The following is a 23,588-nucleotide window of genomic DNA, read 5'->3' on the forward strand; positions in this document are numbered from 1 at the left end:
TTGAGGCCATTTGCAGGTGCATGTTTTGAAGGAAATCAGAGACTTTCCTCTGCTCATCACTGATGTATCAGCATGAAGGCTCTTCTATTGTCACATATACTCTGGAATCAGTTTTTTCATTATTACTACTTCTCTTTTCCTTCTTAAACTGCCCTGAATTTGCTGTGAAAGTGATGGTGTATTGGTGAGAGGGCAGTTGTCATGACCTCTGCCCAGTAAGTGTGTTCAGCAGCTTTGGCTTGGCTGTGCTTTCCCTGTCCCTTCTTTTCCTGGCAGTTCACACGAGCTGGCAGCTGGTGACACAGGACAGCAGGTGACACAAGAGCAGGAGATGATGCCATTGAAGCTACTACCTGTTTTACTCGTGGTCACAGCAGAAGATGCTGGAGTCAATATTATAAACCCCAAGCTCTTCGACAGTTTACTGCTTATCTTTGCTGTGCTTTAATTTTTTATTTTTCTTTAAGAATTGTGTCCAGAACATGAGGTTTGTTTCCTTATCTTGAGTATTTTCGCTAGCACTTGATGTGACTTGATACAAACAATGTGAATTTGAGTCAAGTGGTTAAATGTTAAAACAGCTTCCCACATGTGTTGGTTTACTGCCAGAGAAAGAAATACAGCAGAAATGTTTATTGTTGTTGAAAGAATGACCTGACAAGGATAGAGCTGGACTAAAATGTACAGGTTGTATTTCATGGAAGGAAAAGCTTGATTAATATTTGAAGAATGGCTTTAATTAGTCTGACTGTTGGTAGGTGTGTTCATTTTCTCAATGTACATCTGATATAGTATTTTTCACCAACTTATAATTGGCAGTTTCCCATAGGAAATAATCATTATTGGTATTATAAAAGCACTTTGTATCTCTCACATTTGGGAAATGGAAGTTTTGCAAAGGTCAGAATAAAGTGTGCCCCCAATTATGCTAATAACTCATACCACAAATGATCCACCAGAAGGTTTAATAGCTTGGTAGTCCTCTTTAGATTTTCTTAGAACAGGAAGAATTAATATTGCGTTTTGACACTTTACAAAAAGGTGAAAAAAGTAATCTTCCTTCTCCCTAGCTTTGGAAGTTTGTACCTGAACTCTCTTAGTTGCTTGAGGATCTTGAAGTGTTGGGCAGGTTTCGGTTAGGATTTTTTAGGGTTTTTATTAAGAATTCTTTTTAAAAGCATTTTGTTCCTCTTCATGCTAAAGTCGGTATCTTTTTTTTATAATGATCCTATGGTTACATGTTATGTAGCATGTTTTGACATTTGGAGTTGTCCATAAGTTTTATTTGGAATTTGGCAATAAAGTCTAATAGTCTTTGTAAGGAATATTAGAAGCTATTAAGAACCCTCCTCAAAATGAAAATTTTACTGCAAACTAAATTTAGTTTTTCTTTTCACCTGCCAAAAAAAAAAAAATTAAAAATCCATCATTTCCTTTGAGGAGAATTGCACATCTGCACTCAACACCAAAGACTGGAGTAACTAAACCATCCAGAGGCTTTTCTAAATGTCACAACAAATCTTCAGGATATAATTCATTAGAAATTGTTGGATACTGGGTTTTCTTACTTGTGTAACATATCCACCAGGGGGATTTTCTTAGAACCAGGAGTCTATGTTGCTTGAAATGGCTTTTTCTGTTTGTCATTTTGAGGCTAAAACATTACTTAAAGGCTTGATGGAATGATTTACTCCTGAGAGTGATTATCCTGATACATCCACAGTTCCTGTGCATCTCCTGAGTTGTTAAAGAACCCATTAGGAGAGAAGTCTGAAAGCTAACATTTGCAAATGTCTGCAAATTGAATTATAAATGTCTCTGGTAAACAAAATGTTTGCTGCATTGTGTCAGTTCCACATTGAGGTCTGGCTGTACCAGGTACGTGGGGTTTGTAAGATACTTTGGGAAGCTATAAAAGGCAATGAAATAAATAGCTCAGATTCACTCATCTCACAGGGTTTTTTAAGCGTAGAAACATATTTTATTGCATTCTTTGCTTTAAACTATTGTCCCTTTTTCCAGTGAAGTGTTTTCTGTAAGCTTTACTTAAACAGAGATGCAGATGGTTTATTACTCCTTTTAGAGGAGCTGTAAATGGGGAATATTGACAAGTCTGGCACTGAAAGAGGAGGCTGTTAGAAATTTGCCTACCCTGATTTTATGGGCAGCATTAGGAAAGCTTCTGCTTTACTGGAGGTGTTGTTTTGCTGCTCGCAGCAATTCGGGCTATAGCAAGATTCCCTTCATAAAATGTCTCTTCCAGAAATGTTCCTTGAGGACATTTTTCAAGCAGCATTACCAGCAAGGCCTTTCTTGCACAAACGTTTCTCTACTGAGTGTGTTCTGGTGCAGCTGACCGCACGTTAAATAAAGAGGACGGGAGCAGGCTGTTGGTAGACTTTAAACTTCAGTCTTGGTTTTGTCCTCTTGGGAATAGTTTTTTCTGTTTTGGCATTTCTTTATTTTTCCATTGTCAGTTATGATAAATGCTTAATACTAAGTGTAAAGACCCTTCATCTCAGCTGTTTTTTTTATACTCAGGTCCTCCTTACAGGCAAATTACTCTTCTTCAGCTTAAACACCTCAGTTCAGTGAGGGGACATTAACTCCAGTCAAGCTGTTTTTACCTAGAAGATTATTTCCACACAAATGTTGTGAGGGATAAAGGCAAATTTGTCAAACCTACCTGGTTAAACTCATACACGTGTGATTCCATGAAGGTTTCTGTTTTTCATAGCCCTCCACAGATTGCATGGTATAGTCTAAAACACTTTCCAGAGCGAATCCTAAGTTTGGAGTATGGGGAACACAACAGAAGGTAAAATTAGGGTCCAAAAGTAGTTTTATTCAGCATATATAGTGAAGTACATGGCAGTATTTATATTTGATTAGGTGTGCACTGAACTCCTTACTCATCTGTGGTTTTGTTAAATGTTCAAAATTATGTGGATTTTATTCCATAGCTGTGTGAACAATTAAATCCTCTGAAATTTTTCTGACTGTCCTAATTATTTTTTTTTCCATCTGTAGCTTTGCTAATGCAGGTCTCATCACTGCTCACTCTGCCAGAGAGTCAGGTATGTCTCCTGATGGTACTTGTGCTTTTAGACCAATGGGGACAAAGTGATCCAGTTTTTCCTTCCTTCCAGGTACAATTATGGGTCTCAATGTAATAAAAATAAAATGATTGAATATCTACAGAGGTTCATATGGCATATTTTCCATTTATTTTAAGTTGGGAAGCTAAAATATCTTAATTGACAATCCCATAAGGTTTATTTTTTATGAGCTCTCTTTTCTCTCTGCAGTTTTACATTTTCAGGGTATTGCTAATTCTGTAAATTTAGCTATCAGAGTATTGTAATTTAAGGCCAAATCCTTCCCACAGTTGAAAGAAAAAAAATTGAATGGTTTTATTGGAGTAGAATCAGATTTAAGGGGCAGAGCCTGAATAGTTTTTAATTATTCTAATCCCAGGACAGCTTTTCAGCCAGGACACTTCACAGGCACTAATAACATTTTATATCAGTTGAGTTTCCCCTGATGTAAAATATAAAGATCATGAATTTGCTGTATAGCCTGCTAACATCAGTGGGACCAGTTTTTCCAGCTGCATTAACAGGCTCTAAGAAAGAAGCTGTATAAATTTGTATTGTGGTGGTTTTGTAGAGATTCTTTGCTTGTTGTTTTTCTTTTGACCTTTCTTTCCTGTGGGTCACTTCAGTTTATTAACTTAGTTGGCAGCTGTTGATACGAGCAGGTATTTTCACAAAGTCTTGCAGCTCCTGTGGCAGATTGTGATTGAAATGCTTTATTATGGTGCTGGAGTGTCTCATGTTCACATCTTGTACTGATGTAGGAAAGCAGAGCATCAGAAAAGCGATGCTGGTCAATCACAGTGATGATTTTGTTCATAACAAGTAGTTAATTCTTTAACCAGGCAAGTGTTGCCATTCCCACTCCAGTTGTACTGAGCAATTTCAAAAAGTGGCAAAGTTTTGTTTATCAATCAGCAAACAATATGAAAAGAAAAACTGTGGTAGAACACAGTACTGTGGTAGAGGATTGGGGGTTTGTGTGACTCTAACATGCCAAATTAATATTTCCATTTCTTGAAAGTTATGAAGAAATGGGCCTCAGGATCTTACCTTGAATTTAGCATGGTTGCAGATAGTCCTGCTGTTCTCTTCTCCATTTGGCTTGTATAAGAAGAAATTTTTATAGTCTGCTTTTGTTTAAGAGAACCCTAAATTTGCCCTGGAACAGAAAACATCAGTAATTGAGGAAGCTGTTTTAGGTCCACTTGTTAGGTGGCAAAGAAGATTTTGTTCTTTTCCATGCATGTGCAGAAGGACAAAGAGACGTTCCTCCCCTGTGGCTTCTCTAATGGGTTCTAATACAAAGCTAAGCAAGTCAGAATTTCTACACCCTGCTGCACCAAGCAAATCATGTGGTCATTTCTTTTTTACCCTGCTTTTATTCTGCTTTTAGCAGGGGGTACAAAAGTGAATAATGTTTTTATTTGCTACTGTGACAACAGATGGAATTCCTGATCTTCCTTTAATGGGAATGGGAGCATTGCTCTTCTAGTTTGGGATGCCAGGATTTCACCAGCTGTGCCTACTGGCTGCAGAAGTTAAAACTAATTAAAAGCTAATTCTAGGTTACCACTGGAGTGATGCTGCTGGAAGGAGTTCTCGGCCTTGTCGTGGATAATGTGCTTTCCATCACAAGTGGATTTTTGTCTCTTGTTTTTATTGACCACGTGCAGTCCACTGCTGCAACACGATGGCTGTTCAGCCCTTTTGCAGCGAGGTGCTTTCCCATACTGTATTAATTTGCTTTTTGAATTATGGGAGTTGTTACAGGCCACTCCCAGGGGCCAGTGAATTAAAGCATTCCTGTAGAATTGCTGAATAACAAGGTAGAACAGTGTGTAGGTAAACATCTTCTGGTGTCTCTGGGGTAGATGTGTTGGACCACAACAGTCAGCTTTCAGAACTAAATTAAAGGTCAGCAAAACACAGAGTTCCTTCAAAAGTCCAAAGCACCGCATGTGTTTGCATTTGTTTTGTTTCTGGAGACATAAAGAGATGTTCCACACCCAGAAAAGTAGCAAAGAAACAGCATTTGCCATGACAGCTAAAGGGTGTGAAAGGGAAACCCATGTATCTTACACCCCTTTATTTTGATTTTTGTGCTGATATTCAACATAATAGTGGTTATGATGTAAAAGCTAACCATGGCATGTACCAGAACCTTTTTCTTTTTCTTTTTTTTTTTTTTAACTGCTAATGATTAATGTTTCTTAAAAATAACTCAAACCAGGACACATCAAACCTAAAATGGAGAACTTTGAATGTCTGAGTGGGTTGTCTCAAGTCCAGTTCCTGTCTTACAGTAGGTCCATATATGTGTGAGTGTGGCAGGTAGGGAAGGGCTGAAAATGAAGTTTGTGCATCCTTATTGGTGGAAAGAATAAATGCTGGTCTGCAAAGACTCTATGTAGATCATAGGAAGAAAGATGCTACGTGGTATAAGTATTTTTGTGTGTGTGTATATATATACATATACATATATAAATATATGTATAAATGGGCTTGTGACCCATAATCTGTTTTTTTCATCAAGTGCACAGCGTCTCAGATATGCATCTGAGTTTTGTGTGTGGATAAGGGCCCTGGGGGTTATTGTGATGCTTCTAGCATTTCCTTTGCCCTTTCTCTCTTTGCTGACAGATGCAAACATCTTTTTCTTCTTTCCTCAGTTTCCCCTTTCTTCTACAGCAGCATCAAAGAATAGGATGTGCTCTTCCCACAGAAGATCCTTGGATAATGTGAGGTTGAAGGATACTTAGTAATCAAAGAGGGAAACGTGGAAAGTTTTATTTCAAATAATCTTTGGCTAATATGGAAGAAAATGTGTAGTGCAGGCTTGTCTGACAAAAGGAGCTGTGACTTGCGAGTTGTGAGCCTAAAGTGAGTGTCACTCAGTGACTGATGGTTTCCACAGTATTTCAGTATTCCAAGGTATGATTTCATAACAACTTCATTTGGCAACACTTAAAAGTTCCTCCTTATAATGCAGAAGACAAAACCCTCTTGGAGGCTGGCCATTAGGTTTGTTGTACACTTTTCATTTAGAAAGAAATGTAAATTTGTCTGATACTATAAAAATCAACTTTGTGTCATGTAAGCTGTTCCCTGTTCGGCATAGATGGAAAATTCTCAGTCAGTGGCAGGTAAGGTCAGCATGAACACAGCCTGCTCCCTAAATAATTTATCACTGATGTGGTGTTTAGTTCTGTACTAAAAAATAAACAGGCACATTCCTTTTGTTGTTTACATAGAGATGTAGAAATAGTTATATTGCCTTTCATTCTTCTAGGTTTTATTAGAAAAGACATTAAAGACAAATAGAACAGTGACAAAGCTAATAATAGGTCTTTTATGGAATGTGACTTATTTTGCCAAACTAGAGCATTTTTACATCCTTGCATTTTTAGGCTGACTCTCCTGTAAAAGTGGGAAAAGGGCAGTGCAGAGATTTGATTTAGATTTTATTTCAGCCATGCTGAGTCAGAGTTGCTTGTTGTTTTTTGTGAGCTGCATGTGTAGTTTTTATTGTATTTTTATATTACTTTTTTTTTTTCTTCAGAGCTGAGATAAACTGCTGTTTCTGCTTTTCCTTCACTCATGAAACATCCCTAGAGATGTTCTGTGCAGTTTGCATATTTGCTTCCTCAGTGTTGAGTGTGTGTATGTTGAGTGTGTGTGCAGTTGCAGTTGTCATGTCCGGTGTCAAAGTGGACTTGGGTGTCCTGTAAATCAAGAGGCAACATGCTGGAGCCTCAGGAGCTGGGAATGGGGCCCACTTGTGCATGTTGCTTTACCCTGTGGGGTTTAGCTTATTTGGATTATATCCTCACTTGCATGATGCTCACATTGTGTGCATGAGAGATTTCACACACGAGTATTTGCCCAAGTAATTTTTGAAACAAAGTACTTCCAAGGGCAGGATGGCAGCTCTGATCTTCAGAGTCCCTCCAGTGCTCCTGGCACAGCAGGAACTTGGAGCTGGCTATGAATAATTGAATGTCAGCAATTAGAACTGTTATTAAAATAGGAAGCTACTGTGACTGTTTTATGCTCATTGTCTATGTTCTAGCTGCTGTTCCTAAAAGTAGTGCTCATGTCTGACAACTGAAAGCTAAACCTCTCTTGATTCCCTTTGGTACTGTATTTCATCCCACACAGTAGTGGCATCCCACAAATGATAATTGCCATAGGTAGAAATAGTCTGTAGCAATAATAAACACCAAAACATCCATCCCCAGCCTGTGCAGCTCTTTGGAAATCCTTGCAGTGTGGTTCTGGATTGCCTTCCTCTCATCCTCTCATGAAGGAGGGATTCACCTTTTAAAATATAGAGCAATAACCTTCTTCTCCCTCCTCCCACTTCTCTCAATTATCAGGTGTGCACTATATCTAATTTTAAATTAACTTGTCACCCTACATCCCATCTGTAGGGGTTTACAATTTTAAACCAATTGCCTTTGAGGTGACTTTATATACTGTTCCATTAACATATACATATCAATTCTAGGGCACTCACTGACTACAGAATAAAATCCCCTCTTGAGCACCACCTCTTCAGGGAAAAGAAGTAGCTTGTATTTGATTTGCTGTTGAATGAGAGCTGTGGTATGTCAAAACCTAACACTGAGCAGGGCAGTTGAATGACTTGAATAATTGTTTTAATACGAGGCAATTTAGGGTAGTCTTAGTCTAGATACTAAGTAAAAGATGGATTTTTTTTCTTATCTTGGTAGTGTTCCATTATCCATGGGTATTGTAATACGACGTAGGAGAGAGTGAAACTATACTTGCCTGAATTTGTGAGTTTATGCATGACCACCCAAGGTATTGACTTCTCCATGAAAGCATTTTAATGTTAATTTTATTAAAGAATTACATAAATAAAATGATAGGTGCTTAGGTTGTATATGGGACTGTTAAACCCCTCTATTTTGTGTTGTGTGTCACGTTATGAGTGGAATGATTCAGAGTGTGACGCTGCTGGGCTCACACTGTCTCAGCTGCAGCAAGGGCACTGTTCCCACTTGGCTCATGGTCCAGAGGCTGCTGTCACCTCAGGCAGGAAGAAGCTTTCTGTGACTGGAAAGAACACTACTCACTTTTATACTGCAATCCAAAATCTGTCCTTCATTCTTTATCCTGAGGAAAACAGCGTTAGTTGTGTGATACAGAAAAGTCACTTTCCTTGGGAAACGGCATTTTTTCTTCCCTTTTCATGCTGCTACAGCTGTATTCCTGCCAGCAAAGATGAAGTGATTTGGCTTTCCAGAGGTTGTGACATAACTGATGGTTTCTTTTACAGCAGAGGGAGAGCCTCCATTGCACTTGTGCGACAGAAGAACTGAGACATGAGTAACTGGAGTACCAAAAACCAGCAGCTCTCTAGCCCAGTCCCGTTAGCCTGCAGGCAGCTGCCCCTGGCAGGCTCCCTTTCAAAGGAAAGGCAACTCAGTGCTGAGGGGTCACCTGGAAACAGCAGCCAGGGATAGGAACTGCTCCAGAGGCAAAGAGAAGGTGCGTGTGAGGGAAGGCAGGGAAGAGATGAAAGAGTTTAGCAGAGTGAAGGTAAGGGATGATGGCACCTGTGTCAAATACCTGTGTGTTTGGGTAGTAAGAAAACTGGGGATTGTTTACCCCAAAGTAGCTACAAGGAGCTGATTGCAGATCAACCATAATTTGAATAATTTTCAGGAATTTATTATTCAGGCCTTATTTTCAAAGAAAAATACAGACAAATGCTGGATCTTGGGATCAAAGGGAGTAAAGTGCAGTGAAATGCAAGTTATTGTATCAGAGAGACTGAGCCTCCAAGGCAGACCGACCTTGCAATGTGCCAGAGGCAAACCTGCAGAATGAACTCAGGGAGGCTCTTTATCTCAGTGGCAGTGGAATATTCTCCACAGCTATGCTGTAATAGCTGGATCTAGTTATATTTTGTGGACGGGAAGAAAGGCAACCAGGAGGTAGCAAAAAGAAGCATGAAACTGGTAGAGGAAATAAAGCTGAACCATTTTAGAATTCAATCATTTTTCTCTTTTCTCTTTTTAAATTTTTTTTAAAAAGTTCTAAATATAAATCAAAATATTCTTTCAGTTAATTGCAGTGTGCATCACCCAGCTCTGCCTATGAAAGGGCAGAGAAGGGTGGAGGTCTGGTAAAACTTTGGCTCATTGGCTCAGCTCTCCTTGCTCCTTTCTACCTGACTGCTGTGCTGCAGTCACCAAGGCTTTGTCTAAAAATCCTTTCTCATGCTATCTCTTTGCTTATGGCTTAAGGAAAGTAAAATCTCTAACCATACAAATGTGCTTCACATTAATCCAGTGTGCACAGTAAAGGCAGTCAGTGAGAGAGAAGCCTTGTGTTCTTGGTATTTACTTATTTTTAAGTAAATGCATCTATTGGACTGACATTCACCTTTGTGCTTGTGGATACAAGCAAAAATGCCAACTCTTCTATGACACACACATTTGTCTGTAATACTTAAAGCAATAAAAAACCCAAACCAACAAAAGATTCCAGAGTATATGTTGCCACAACGTATTTTTTTTATCCTTAATGTCACTCTCAGAAAAACCTCAACAATGAAACACATATTATACATTGAAAAAAAAATTCTAAACAGTAAATCACTCCCACACTGGTTTGATTTCCTGCCCCACTGCCTTGAGTTGGATAAGTAGCATGTTGCCCAAATGAATTACAAATGCTTCATTCTAGGAGGGAGAAGAAAAAATATACAAAACATGTTGTTCTATCTCCCTGTATCATCTCTGTGTGTATCTCACCTGCAAACAGCACCCATCCATATGGGTATATAGAATATATAACTGTAAATAACACATTCAAAAATATTTATAAAATAAAATTATATAAACTTAAATAAAATAAAAATTGCACATGGGGACTTGTATATAGTTATGTGTATGCACTCTTCTTGAATCCGGGAAAATACAGTCTTTAGGCAAGAGGGGACAAAAAAGAAAAACCCACCAAAACATCCAAACAGAAAATAAGTAGATGTTCCATTGTAGAACAAAAGTAGTCTGAGGAGAATGTAATGCAATAATTCCAAGGTTTATTTTTAATAGTTTCAAGATGGAGTTCTCCATGCTCAGGGACTGAAGGGATCTCTCCCTTGTGGAGCTGCTGAATCCAGCTTGGGACTGGGAGGATGTGCCTGTCCTACACAGAGAGGCACTGCTGGAAGCACTTCATGGGTGCTGGAGGACACCTGGCAGGTTTGCTTCCATGGAAATTGGTTGTTAGGCACATGAAAACCGGGCTTCAGGGACAACTTGCTGCTGGCATTGACTTTTTTCTATAAAACATTTTGGTTTTTCAGGAATTGCCACGTGACTTTGGAAAAGTATCCTGGTCAAAACATGTGGTGTGGATTCCATGTGCAGCCTCACTGGCTGGATGGGCTGAGATAGACATGACCTAGCCATGGTTTTCCTCAGCTCCTGGCAAACTGCAAAACCTAGGAAGCCAGTCATGTGTCAGAGCAAACTGATGAAACCTTTTATTTCTCCTCAGTAACATTTAACACACTGTAAGTCATCTTCCAACTGGTAGCTTTCAGCTTTGCCCTTTATATTTATCAGAAGGCGACCACAAAATAAACAGTGGTATTTTTTCTGTCTTTCCCCAGTTTACTTTGTGCATTAGACAGTGCTCTGTAAATTATAGCTCCACTTTTTCTCTTGAATAGTCAGTCAGGCGTGTTCCCATTTCACTTGTGCTGGAGATCTGTTTAAAGGTTACCCAGTCCTAGGAGAGAGAAGTATGTTTTAAAAAAATAGAAAAATGAAATAATAAAATTAAATGAATTGCTGAGGGAGGAATAGGGAGAGCACAGTAAAAAGAAGTTTCTTGGATTTGTTTTGTCCCTTGCTTTCAGATCGGTAATGTTCTTGTTTCTGGTGTTTTGTCCACGTCATATTCAGCTTCGTGAAAAGTCATAATGAAAATAACTTTTGAAATTAAAATGAAATTACTTTTACTCTATATCTAAATGTAAGAAAATTCCTCCTTACTAGAATTGCAGTTTAGATGGAAGTTGAAGACTCCAGTTATTGGGGGGTGAGATTAATTCAATTGGCTCTTAAATACAGTGTCCTGCTGTCTTAGTGTGGTGCATTTTTTGTACGTGATTTCTTTGTGTTCTTCCCCTTCCTGTTCTCTTGGGGTATGGAACTGGAAAAGCAATTGAACTGAATCAAGTTTGGGGATGACTTTTTGGTAGCAAATGGAAAACAAAAGGGTTACCTGAGGGAAATGTGAGAAATGTTGTTTTTAAAGGTGGGTTTCCCCAGGTGCCAGAAGATGGTTTGGGAGAGGTGGGAAATAGCTCAGTGCAAGGAGATGGTAATTCTGTCTATTCTGTACATACATTTGTAGTGATTTGTGGGTAGTTTTTCTGTTTAATGAGCATAGTTGAGACCTAGAGAAAGAGGAGAAAATTAATATGGGAGGGAGCAGCATATTCTAGCACAGAAGATGTTTTGAGGTGTTAGCAGGTATTAAACCTCTTATTCCTGGTGCTACCACGAAGCTTTATGTAAGAACCAGTTTTGATTTTTCACTGTTCCAGTAAATTATAGTGCAGGCTTTAAAAGATATTTTTTTGGTCATGACCTATAACATTTTTTTACTGTAAAACTGAAGATTAATTTGGTTTATTAAATGTATTTTTTTCTTTCCATATTAGTAGTTTAAATTTTGGAAAGTTGAGAGGGCATGGAAGTTTGCCAGTGTTAACGAGATATATACAGTTTTCTATTTTAGTTTGGGAACTCAGCAGAGGCGATCCATGGAAAAATTGTGTTTTATAAGTAAGAATAATGACTGGTTTGCATTATTTAGATGCTGTTTCATACTGCCCATCTCAATTAAGGACTCAAATAATAGGATTAGCAGTAGATTTGTGGAGGAAAAAATGCTAGTTTTTTACACATCTCTGAAACATACTTAATATTTATTGGACAACCACATAAGTTTAACATTCCATTTATTTGTTTGCTTTACTAAAATTTGCTTCAGATTTCTTTGTGCTAAGATGTTTCTCTTGGATACATCAGCTCTTTTCATCCTTTCTGAGTAAAAAAAATACCTTTCTGATAGCATACTAATGAGTGATTATCTTTTTGATTCGTTAAATGTAGTAATGTACACTATAAACACCTCTACTGTCAATTTAAGGTTTAAAAGAGAGCAGATGCCAAGGTTTGTGACAGGTATTTGCAGCTTTATAGTTTCGGTTCTTGTAAACGCTGTACTGCAGCACAAATGCTTTATGAATATTTATTAGGGCATTGTTCAAGCTTGCCCAGCCATATTCCTACACTTTCCTTATTTGCAGACTATAGGAAAAGAGAACAAAAAGATCTTTCCCAATACATTTCTTTAATAGTGGAGTTACTTCAACTCGAGCTGATGAATGTTTCGTTTTCAGCTCTTTGAGAGAAGTGTTGCTTTTCCCAGATTAGAGTTCACAGTAGTTTATTGTTTTTTAAAAGAAATAAATACTAATTAATCTCACTAACATCAAAATCTAAAGTATTTCATTCCCCTCAGAGGTTTTAAAATAGGCCTTTAAATGTATTTTGTTCCATGGATGATTTTACAGGGAGAGGATCTGATTTGTTAAATGTCAAGCAGTGTTATTTGTGGGACTGTTTTCATTAATGGTAGTGTGAATAACAGCTTTCCTGAATTTATTCCTGTGTTTGCTTTTGCTGAATCAGTATTTAATAAGCTCAGTGTGTGGAAAACTGTTGTCAGTCTCACTTTTGGGCTTTGTTAAGGAGCCCGTGCTTATGAAAATAGAGATAAACCTTCTGTTAGTCAATGAGGAACATTTGGGAAATGAAGGAGTATGCAGCAATTTTCATCTGTTCTTTTAACTATGTGCTAAATTAAAAAGTAGAGTGCCTCTGAAAGAGCTTTTAAGTCATGCCTTTTAAAAGGACTACTGCAGTCTCCATCTTCTCTCACCTTTACTCCACTGAGTGTATATTTTGCTGTTTAATGTAAAATGCAATGTATGATGGATTATTTTTCTTTACCCCTTCCTTTCCTGCTGTGAAGGGAAGGTTTAGTTTTGGTTTTGTTTTGCTTTGCTTTTTAAACTTTGATTTTTTTTTTACAATTTAAATTCTTCCTTATGTTTTAAAAATAATGCTATGTGAAGGTGGAAATTCAGTGATAAACTGATATACCATAGTTTCTGTCAGGAAGAAATAGAAAAGTGAACTGTAATTGCAGACATCAAGTGGTCATTGCCATTTCAGAGGAGGAAGAGCAAGCACAGTCTTTGCTGAGAAGCTCCCACAATTTCCAACAAAAGGCTTTTCCAGAGGCAGGCAGTGTTTGTTCTGTGGTCCAGGTCATTCAGCTGTTCCTTCTCAGTGATTAGCTGAGCTCAGGCACTGCTGAGGAAGCTGATTGAGAACTGCACAACGTACCTTGTTTGACCTTTGTGTTCCTCTGGATGAAAGGGAGGCTTTAGGAGAGAGCTGAAGTTGCACAGCTGAAGTTTTGCAGAGCACAGTAAACAAAGCCATCTTGTTCTTTTCCTTCACTTCAAATAGTACCTTTCTTTTAGTGAAATCAGCTACATCTCAAATATAGATTAGAATATCTGCTGCAAATTAGATCTGCTAAAATCAGTCATTCCTTCTGACCCCCCAAAACAGAGATGAAAACGCAGATCCCGAATTTCTCACTCAATTCTGAACTCAACCTTTTTTTGTTCGTTTGTTGTTTGTTTTTTAAAAAAAGGAAAGGGGCTCATTTGACATGATTACTGACACACCTGTGAAGATCAGACTTTGTCAGGTTCTGCTCATGCACTCTGACATATGGGATGTATTTTTATGCCTGCTCATGAGGAGCAAGCTCTGTGCAAAGCCCAGGCAAATCTGCCTTTGGTTAATCAAGCTGCCCTTGGTGTCAGGACAGCAGCTGTGCAGTGGGACCAGCAAAAGGCATTTTTGAAATACTTTCCTCGAGAGCCTCAGCTCAGTGAAAAGGAAGGTTGCTTCAGCTGTTTTGTACATGCTTAATGGCAGGAATGCTTGAGGAAATGCTGTGTGACCAGGCAGGTAGTAGCTTGAGAGCATGGAAGTGTTATCCTATTTATATCTAATATTGTTGTAGGTCCATGGGTGCTCACACTGGGCTGCTGTAACACCCAAATAGGTCACTTCTTGCACCTAAACTGCTGAACAGCCTCTTTAGGGTCAAGTAACATTGGTTAATGTAATGCAAAATTACAGCCTTCTTGGTTTAAAACAGTAATGCCAATATTAACATTTTTTAAAAAGTATTTGCTTATTAAGGAATATTTTCTTTAATGTCTGTATTTTTCTCCATTCCCTTAAAGCTAAAAAATGTTAGCCCATATCTTCAGATGCCGTAAACTTCAGCAAAATCTCTAGTTTTCACCGGACATGCATCCACTCTTTCCCTTTTTCCTCCTGATGAGGGAAGATATTTATTCTAGCTGTGCTCTTGTATAATTACATTTTCCTGGTATTCACTGGGTAACATCAGCTGCCAGTGTTCTGATCACTTATAGACATAAAATGTTCCACATGAGTTAATTTCTGTAGTTAACTTACATGGTGATTTTGAAGTAATTCAAGACCTTATACTGTTTGCTGTATTTTCATTTGACTTCAGAAATTGTCTTTTCATCTCTACTTTTGGTTGAATTGAGGAATAGTACATTAAGGGAACATAATCACAAGAGGTTAAAAAAAGCCCTAATCCTCCACTCTCCTGAGCCTTCTGTATTTCTCTTGCCACATTTTTGTTCTACTTAGAAAGGAGCTGTGACTGATACTAAGCTTTTTATGATTAGTGACATTCTCAAGTACTCATTGCTGCATTGATTGTATTTTGTATTGTATTTGCCTTCCAGTAAAATGCAGTATTTCTAATGATTTTATAATTTATTACATTGGGGAAATGAGGTGAAACTTTGCTAGAACAAGTTAATTAACATGCATAAAGAAAAGCTCACATTTATTTTCTGGATGCAGAAGTTTTTAATTTTGTAAGTAAACTTTAAATGCAGTGGATGTTTCTAGATGTTTTTAAGAACCCTTTCAATTTAAAGAGTATATTCCAAGCAAGATTTCCACAATTTTGAAACCCAAAGGAACCCTAAAAAAAAATCAGGAGCAGTGAGAGAGAAATGGGAAAGAAAATGTTTGCAGAAGGTTTCATAAAACCAGAAGTTGGTTGGTGCATGAGTTAAGCAGAAATGAAGTATTAAGTTGTCATCCAGAAGAAAGGGCACATAAATGGCAATATTTATGTGCCCAGAGAAGTGTAGATAAAGTTTTTAGGAGATAATGCTGTCTAGCTCTACAGGTAGGATTTATCTTGTTTGGCTTTGGCTGCTTAAAACAAGTCATCTATTTAAGCTGTTGTTTTGGCTCTTGAAGTCACAGGAGAGAGTAAGGCATCTTTGGGGGAATGATTCATCTGCCTTGTTTCAGACAAATACCCTAGGACGTTCTGACTCGTCCTCTGCAGGTGTGACATTGTGCATTGATTAGAGAGCCAGACAGATAACTCAGCTTGGCCACAGAGCTGAGGTGGGGGGAGACATTCCAGCTGCATCAAATTCCACCTCCCATTTTCTCTCTGAAGCTAACACTGCACTTAAGGGGATTTATAGTTCTTCATTTTTACAGTTACCACATGTCCTGTTGTCCAGGATTTACATGGAATCATTTTTCCCTTGTGTTGTTTTAGTTTACAATTGTCAGGTGCGCTAAAAAAAGTTACTTGTATTGAGGTGATGATCTGTTACTGAATTTTGTTCAATGTTAAATAAATTAAGACCTTGTGGTTTATATACCTAACAAATGGGAATAGTAGGTATTTATTTTAATTCTAGAATAGCTGGGAAAGCCTCTATTTGATTTTTTTTTTCCAAACAAGCAGATAAAACTTTAACTGAAAACCATACTAAAACAGCTTTGTTCCTTAATGACAGCATCTGCAAAAATATCCATTTGGTCTTTATCTTCAAACATCAAAATATCATCTGAGACTCTTCACTCGTCTATGGCCTACATAAATACTGTAACAAGGAAGGGGAGAGAGGTCTCTGTCACGTTCCTAATGGATTAAGAATTTGATCTCAGTTTTTTGATGAGAAAGGTCATGATTACTCAGATTGAACAGAAAGTCATCTAAAGGTTACAGAGCAAGAACCAAGTCTCAGCAATGACACAATAGTCTCTTTGGCCTTTATATAGTTTGTAATCGTGCACTGCTTATTGACCTTTGCAGATTAAATTTTATTTTAAGTCTCAAAAATTAATACCTCCTTTTTATTATATTAAACTGTCATGAATAGAAGGCAGCACAAGTGTTACGCCTCTCACACAGTTCGCTGATACTGAAGGAAGCTTTCTTTTCCTTCCATCCTGCTGCTCTGTAGGCAGCTGGCAGCTTATTCTGGTGGGTCTGCTGAAGCCTTTCAGCCTCAGATGAGTGGGAAGCCTCTGTTCTGCTCCACTCTTTGAGTGCTGGTCTGTGTTCAGGAACCACAGCCCATCTTCCATGATCTCCATCCCATCTTCCTCACCTTCCTGTGGCCTGCTCAGCCTCATCCCTTGTTTTTAGAGTGCCACACTGGCACGGGAACCAAGAATTGAAGGCTGTGTATTTTCAGCTCCTGCTACCACCTTGTGCTGTGTGAAGAGCCTGGTCCATCTCCTCTGACACCACCTCAGGTGGTGTCACCTGCAGCAGCTGCTGGCTGTCCCCCCAAGGCTCCCTTTCTCCAGGGCCCTGCTCCTGCAGTCTCTGCCCGCGGGGAAAACGCTGTCACCCCTGGCAGTCTCGTGGTTGTGCTGAGCTTGCTGCACTTGGTCCAAGCCTTTCCTGAGTGCTGTCCCAGGTGTGGCCTAACAAGCACTGAGCAGGAGGAGGTGAAACCCATGCCTTGTCCTGCCCTTTAGCTGTGGCCAGGCTGCTGCTGCTCTCTCCTGCCAGAGCACGCTGCTGGCTCGTGCCCTGCTCGCTGTTTGCTGCCAGGACCCTCGGTCTTTTCTGGGAACTGCTGAGCCCAACCACCTCATTGTTTACCCACCTAATTGGCCACTTCTCCAGATGTAACATCCCAACTGGATACAAGGAGTGGGCCAACCTGTTCATTAGATTAATAAACTTTGATTTGTTTTCTCATGTTAGCATTTAACTGGTACAAGCTTTGTTGTTTGACAGTGAAACATCGTTCTTGCTTATTCATCACTCCATTGTAAATGGCTGCAGTAACCCCCAGTTACAGATGATTTGGTGATATTTTCACAGCCTCCTGACTCCCATGAGAATATGGTACAGGTGTTTATGATCTTTTCATGCCTCTATCCACAGTCTGCTGTAGACACAGGATTTTCTCTTGCTCCTCTGATGAGAATGGATGAAAACTTTGCTTCTCAGCAAGAAGCTTTGTCTCAGTGTATGTTGATCATCACATTCCTGTGAACAAAGTGAAATCAATAGGAATTCTCATCAATTTTAGTAAATCTCACTGGTTTTTAAAAAGCAATTTAAAAACTAACAGATTTTTCAGTCTTATTCGAGATTTGAAGTGGAAAAGCAGTTATTTGCATATTGAGAGGGTGCAGCGTTTAACTATAAATGGAAAGGAATGAATTGCTGATGATCACTGCTAGCATTTTCAGTTGTATTTTTGTGTTGAAGGCAGACTATGCTCACAACAAAAAAGCTGAACTCAAAGCAGTTTGCTTTCTCTTGAAATATAATGCTGAATAATAATATTGGAGTTTTTTGTCTAACTTTCTCGTTTGGTTTTCTGAAACTTCAGAAACTGTCAGAACTGGGAGAATTTATAAAATAGAGTATTCTGTACGGAGGTTTTTAGTGCACTGCTGCATGTCCATATTGGTATCATGTTATAGAAGGGAATATATAGATAAGATTGTAAAACGGAATATTTGCAGTAGCTCAGAATAAAAGCCATTGCTTCTTGAAATCAGAATAAGTATGGGCTGTATGATTTTCATGTGAAAATCAAGTCTCAAAGGTTGATTAAATGTAATATGGGGGCAGCCCCACCTCCTTCCCATCTGTCACCAGAAGCCTTTTTTGGAGGGGAAGGATGGCGATCCCAAAAGAGAAGCACTTTTTATACAACCACTTGCTCCTTCTGCAGAGAACTGACTCCTTTGTTACTTTATTGCTGTTACCCTCTTTCGTCTAGAGGTGAAAATATTTTGAGCCCCCTGCTTTTATCTATTTTTTAGGCAAGGAATTTTTCAGAAGTATTGAAAGCTCCTAAAATTTTGTCCAGTGCTTAACACAAGAATATTCCTATTAGGCTTACTGGAGCATTTAGAACACTCTACCTATATGGGCAAGTCAAAGAGGTTCCTTTGTCACAGAGTCTGAAATAATTTGAATAATTTGCACAACCTTTTTTGTATGTTTGTGTGCCCCCATGGGTTTTACATGTATGGCATGGTCTGGTATTTAATGGGATTTCCTGCTAAGGGCCGTAAATTACAAGAGTTATGGATTACAGTTATAACGGTGCCTTACAGCTGAGGAAGCTGAAGTCCTTTGTGAGCAGTAATTAATTAAAGCTCAAACCAGTCCCATGAGATGGCATTATCCCCTGTTTTACAGATGGTGGAACACAAAGGATAAGTATATTGTTCAAGGGTGGGTAGCCAGGCGTTGTCAGATCAGAGATTAAACCCCAGACCTCCTTTTTGTAGGGCCATGTTCTAATCCACTTCGTGTTTCCAGTGCTTTGAAATTTTCTGATACCTATTCTGTAAGGCAACTTTTTCCTCTCATTTTATCTTTGCTGTATGAGATGATCCTTGAGAAAAAACAGCATTTCATCGATCTGCTTTTGTTGTAAGTCTCCAAAAGGGATTAGGTTCTAAATTCTGTCCCTTTAGTACTGTCCAGTCTAACTAAAAATGTAAGCACATCCTTTTGTCTCAGATCACAGTACTTTATGCTGCTGCTTTGCCTGTAAGAACTAGAACAAGATGCCACCTTTTCTTCTTAACGTGGCCATTAGGGATGGGGTGGGAGTGGGTGTTTTGCTGCTCCTATAGAGACAGCAACAGTGGGGAAAGATGGGAAGAGAAAGACCTTTGAGCAGTTCAAGTGTCATTTTAAGAAATGGGGCTACTTAAAACTTCTGCTCATGGTTGTATAAAGAGTTCCTCCTGTTGGAGGTTGAATGATGTCAAAGACTTTATCTCTGTTTTGGCATGTGGTATCACACAGCAGCTGAGGCTCTTTGGTTTGTGGGATTTTTCCAAGTGCAGAGTGAGCACATGTTCCAGTAGGAATTTCAGCACTGGCGTGTGTTTCCTCTGGAGGTGATGAGGATGTCATGTTGCGTCCGGAAGGCAATCTGGAATGCTGCCCTCATTGAATTTCTCTGCAAGTCTTGGTGAATGAAATCATCTGCTTTCTGTCAAAGGATCTGAGGGGAAGGAAGAAAGATTTTATTATTTTTTTTGTGCAACAAAGTGCTGTGTTACTAAACTCATTGACAAAATCCTTGTTTGGCTTTGTACTTGTTCTAAAAGCCTTCCTAAAAACCTTATCTCTGATGTAGTGGGCAATAGGTTGAAGTATATTAAAGTATACTTCTGTGTAAAACTCTTCTAACTTAACTGAGTTTGCTGACAGCTCTTAGTCTAGTGCATCCATGAAACAGAAATAGCATCACTCCTGAGAATTCCACTGAGTGAGATAAGCCAATAGGATCATCTGTGTTTTGCTGGTTTTTGGAAATAAAACATTTGACAGATTTCCTTAAGGATTTGTCTTTGGTTGTTAGGAAACAACCTGAGGACTAGTGAACCTGGTGTTTTCTGGTTTAGTGTAATTTATTGCATTTTATATTACTTTTATGCCCATCCATTTTTGCAGAATGTCTCAATAAGCTGGACGGGAAAACAGCTGTGGTGACAGACTTGAGAAAATCTTTCACATGGATGGATGCAGTGTTTGAGGTGCCAAGCAGACAGGCACAAGATGCAGAGTCCTCACCCAGAAATGTGTGAAACTACAGCTCAGCACAACTTGTTTTCCCTTCAGAAAAAAAGGTGGGGTGGTAATGCCAGTCTGATGATGACATCTCAAAAACTGAATCACTGAAGAGAATGAGGATCAGGCAAAATTTAATGTAATCAAATACATGTTTTCCATAAAATCTGAGTTTTGAGTGGAAAACTTTGAACCACCCCTATTAATAATCCATGTCAAAGTTAGAAAAGATTGAGTGAGGAAGAAACTATGCAAAGAGAAAGTGAATTTAGCTCAGTTAGTGCTGGTTGCTGGTTTTCAGCAATTTATTAACATTTGAAGGTAGTATGGTCAATATTGTTGTTTTGAGGAGTGAAGAGTGAAAAAGATGAGTAGCAGAGAAAGAAAGTGCATCAGAGTGTGTAATAACAAAACGCTAATGGGGTAACACAGAAACACAGTAAGATTAATTAAGGATTTCCTGAAAGTTGTGACAGCTTGCTGGCAGAAACAGGTATGTAACCTGGATTTCTTGCTCTCCCATGCAAAATGAAGATAGGAAGAGTTTGGTAGGGCATTTCCCATGTGGTTGGAAGTGTGAGAAGGCTCATATCACCCTTGCTTTGTCAGTGTTGGTCCCTGCCCCATCCTTTCTCCTTGTTGTGATACTTCTCCTGTCAGGTAAGTCTCCTCTGCTGAGACAGGGTGTGAAGCTGGGAGCAGCAGGAGGTTTTATGTCTGGGCCCTGTGGTCTGGAATGACTCTGCTCAACTGCCGTGCTCCAGTGAATCATGTCCCTTTCTTTTGAGATGACAGCTTGCTTTACAGAGCAGGTTTCCTATTACAGAGCAGAGATGAGTGGAGGTGAGGGAATGAGGAGCTCTGCTGGTGAGATCTGAATGTTGCTAACTGTGCCTGTTGCTTACCCTTGCTGATTGTGGAAACTGGCTGTTCTACCCTTCCTGCTCTGCATGTGCATCACCTGACTCCTGAAATGAGTCATGTCTTCCCTGCTTCTCTTTAACTTTTTGCACCATGTTCCCATAACTACACATTCTCTTCCCCACCCTCCATGAGCTCCACCCTGAGGTATACCCTGCTCTTTGTGCCCTCTGCCTCCCTCACCTCCATACAACACATCTTTCCCTGTGTACCCCAGGAGGTTTTGCCCTTAATCTCAAATATTCCTGCTCCACAACCACACATTGCCACAGCCCTGAGCAGAGAGCCTGGCTCCTGCCTCTGGCTGGCACAGTGCCTGCACCAGGGGAAAACCAGCTGGCTTCAGAGGGCTGAGCTGCCAGCTTCCATTTTCACATGAGGCTGTAGCAAGAACAGCAGCAGCAGCTCCAGACTCTGGCTTATGTGCAGGATCTCACAGGGGGCAAGATGGTCTTTGTGATTCCCTATTACATTTTGATAAGGAAAAGTCAGGAACAGCCTGACTCTCAGAAACTCTAAGAAGGTTTACCTATCAGATTTTGCCAAAGCTTTGTTTGATAATGATAAAAATCACCTTTTCTGAGCTTGTCTTAAATGAGCACCTGAAGTATCAGATTGCAAAGTGGTTTAAATCCTTTTTCTTCATCTTTTTTTTCTTTTTAATTTTCCTCTGGAGTCAGTGGGTTTGGTTTTCATGAAGGGGCAAAATTCTTGAAGTGTTTGAAGGCATTGATGCAAGGACTATCATATTGGCCAGACACAAGGGATGGGCTGCATTTTGTCCTCCAAAGCTGCTGCTGAATACTCAGAGACACTCTAGGAGTCCTTGTGGTATTACACACACAATTCATGCTCTGTAAAAGTTAACTACTTGTAGTGAGTCCTCACACAAGATATATTAACTTACCAGAGACTGGCTTTTGCTTGATTGTCTGTTAAATAAATTCGTTACTTAAAAAAATGAATTAATGCTACCTTTTTTCCCCTGATACTGTAGAGGATAAAACCCAAGCATTGTTTTCTCTTGTGTTCCTGCTGAAATGGCTTTGGCACCAGAATGATAATTCTTCTATGTCTTGGGCTTTAGAAGTTGAGACATGTGACTTGTCAGAAGTTCTTAATTCTTGGGTCTTCCGTCACAAGTAATTTGTGAGATTTTTGCGAAGCTTCCTGGTCCCTGGTCAAAAGAGTCACATATTTTCAGGACCATTACGTATCTAACAGTTCTCACTACTGACAATCAAATTATTGAATGGTGTTGAAATTATTTTAACAATTGAATCACGTAGTTGCTACAATTTCACAATAGGTATTTAGTTCTCAAGCCATTAGCAGGCAATGCCTGGAAATGAAGCCAACCTTCCCTTTTTTGTTGTGTAGAATACTTTTTGAAAGCAGTATATTTAAAGCTTTCTGCTTTTTAGCTTAAATGTTAACTTGAATATGTTATGAAAGGTGAATAGAATTATCTGTTGCTGTTTTACCTTCTAAGGCCAATGGCAAGTTTGTGCTTTTGCACTTCACTGCTAAAATTCATTCTTATTAAAGAAAATGAGTATGAGCAGTATATTAGGAATGGAGATAATTTGCATGTGACAGATAAGTAACCTGAGCACAGACAAGCCACTGAATTTGCTGCCTTACGTGACCAGGGGTGTGCATAACTCTTTGAGAGACACAAGTCCAGTGTACAACTTGAACTGGGTATGAAGACCTGAGACAAAACCTGTTTGTTCATCAAACAATGATGAAGAGAAACCATGAAACTTGAAATCCCCTGTAAAAGCAACAACAAAACTCCCAAGCCCTCAGACTCTTCACTTATCTCAGATTCTGTTTTGCCAGTTCAGTTTTCCCTTGGACTCTTCCATGGCTGCAGAGCAGGAGCAGAAGCTCTTCTCAAGGTGTTGCTTTTCCAGCTGTTTCTGACACCCTGTTCTGATAAAATGTGTGTGTCAGGTCTGTGAAAGATCAGATGAGTTGCTAGTTGACATGGGGCTTTATGATTTTTCCCGTTAGAGAAGAGTAGTATATTTGGATCTTTTTATATGGAAATGAATCCATGTTCTATTTACAGCCATCTACTAAAGACTCATCTTATGAAGAGAAAATTGGGTTCTGGGTAGCCAGAAAGATTTAATTAAAAGACATGATATAAAATTAATGCAGCCCATCTTCAGCTTCTTGAATAGCTGTAAACAAGGGGCTCCGACTGACTGTGCCAGTGGATTCAGGGAATTAGTGTGTTCTGTATGTTTTCCAAGTATTGACTGAGTTTTGAATTATGTGTCCAGATTGTCTCATGAGAGCTGTTCCCATGCCTGAGGGCTAGAAGACTGGAATTCTTTTTTCCCTCCAATTTGCAGTGCTCTTTGGGGCCAACACACACTCAGATATTCTTAGTATTGTGATTGTTTTTCAGTTGTGCTTTTCTCTAAGCATAACAGTACATTGAGATATCTCTAACTAATTTCAAGGGAAGTATAATCTGGAATGCAGCTTATT

The 23,588-nt window shown here is 39.1% G+C and overlaps 1 protein-coding gene across 7 annotated transcripts in view; it reads left to right on the forward strand.

Annotated features, from left to right (window-relative positions):
* Window positions 1-23,588, forward strand: part of PLCB4 (phospholipase C beta 4) — a 186,519-nt gene that overhangs the window by 27,511 nt on the left and 135,420 nt on the right. The window contains exon 3 of one of the 7 annotated variants that reach the window (XM_088052842.1): window positions 3,031-3,077. The exons of the other annotated variants lie outside the window; for them this stretch is intronic. The gene's annotated coding sequence lies outside the window, so the exon portion shown is untranslated. The remainder of the gene's footprint in view (window positions 1-3,030; window positions 3,078-23,588) is intronic. 7 annotated transcript variants of the gene reach the window in all.

The sequence above is a fragment of the Pseudopodoces humilis genome, chromosome 3 (genome assembly GCF_049639895.1).
Source record: "Pseudopodoces humilis isolate 2021_Gansu_Grassland_sample_001 chromosome 3, ASM4963989v1, whole genome shotgun sequence".
NCBI lineage: Eukaryota > Metazoa > Chordata > Aves > Passeriformes > Paridae > Pseudopodoces > Pseudopodoces humilis.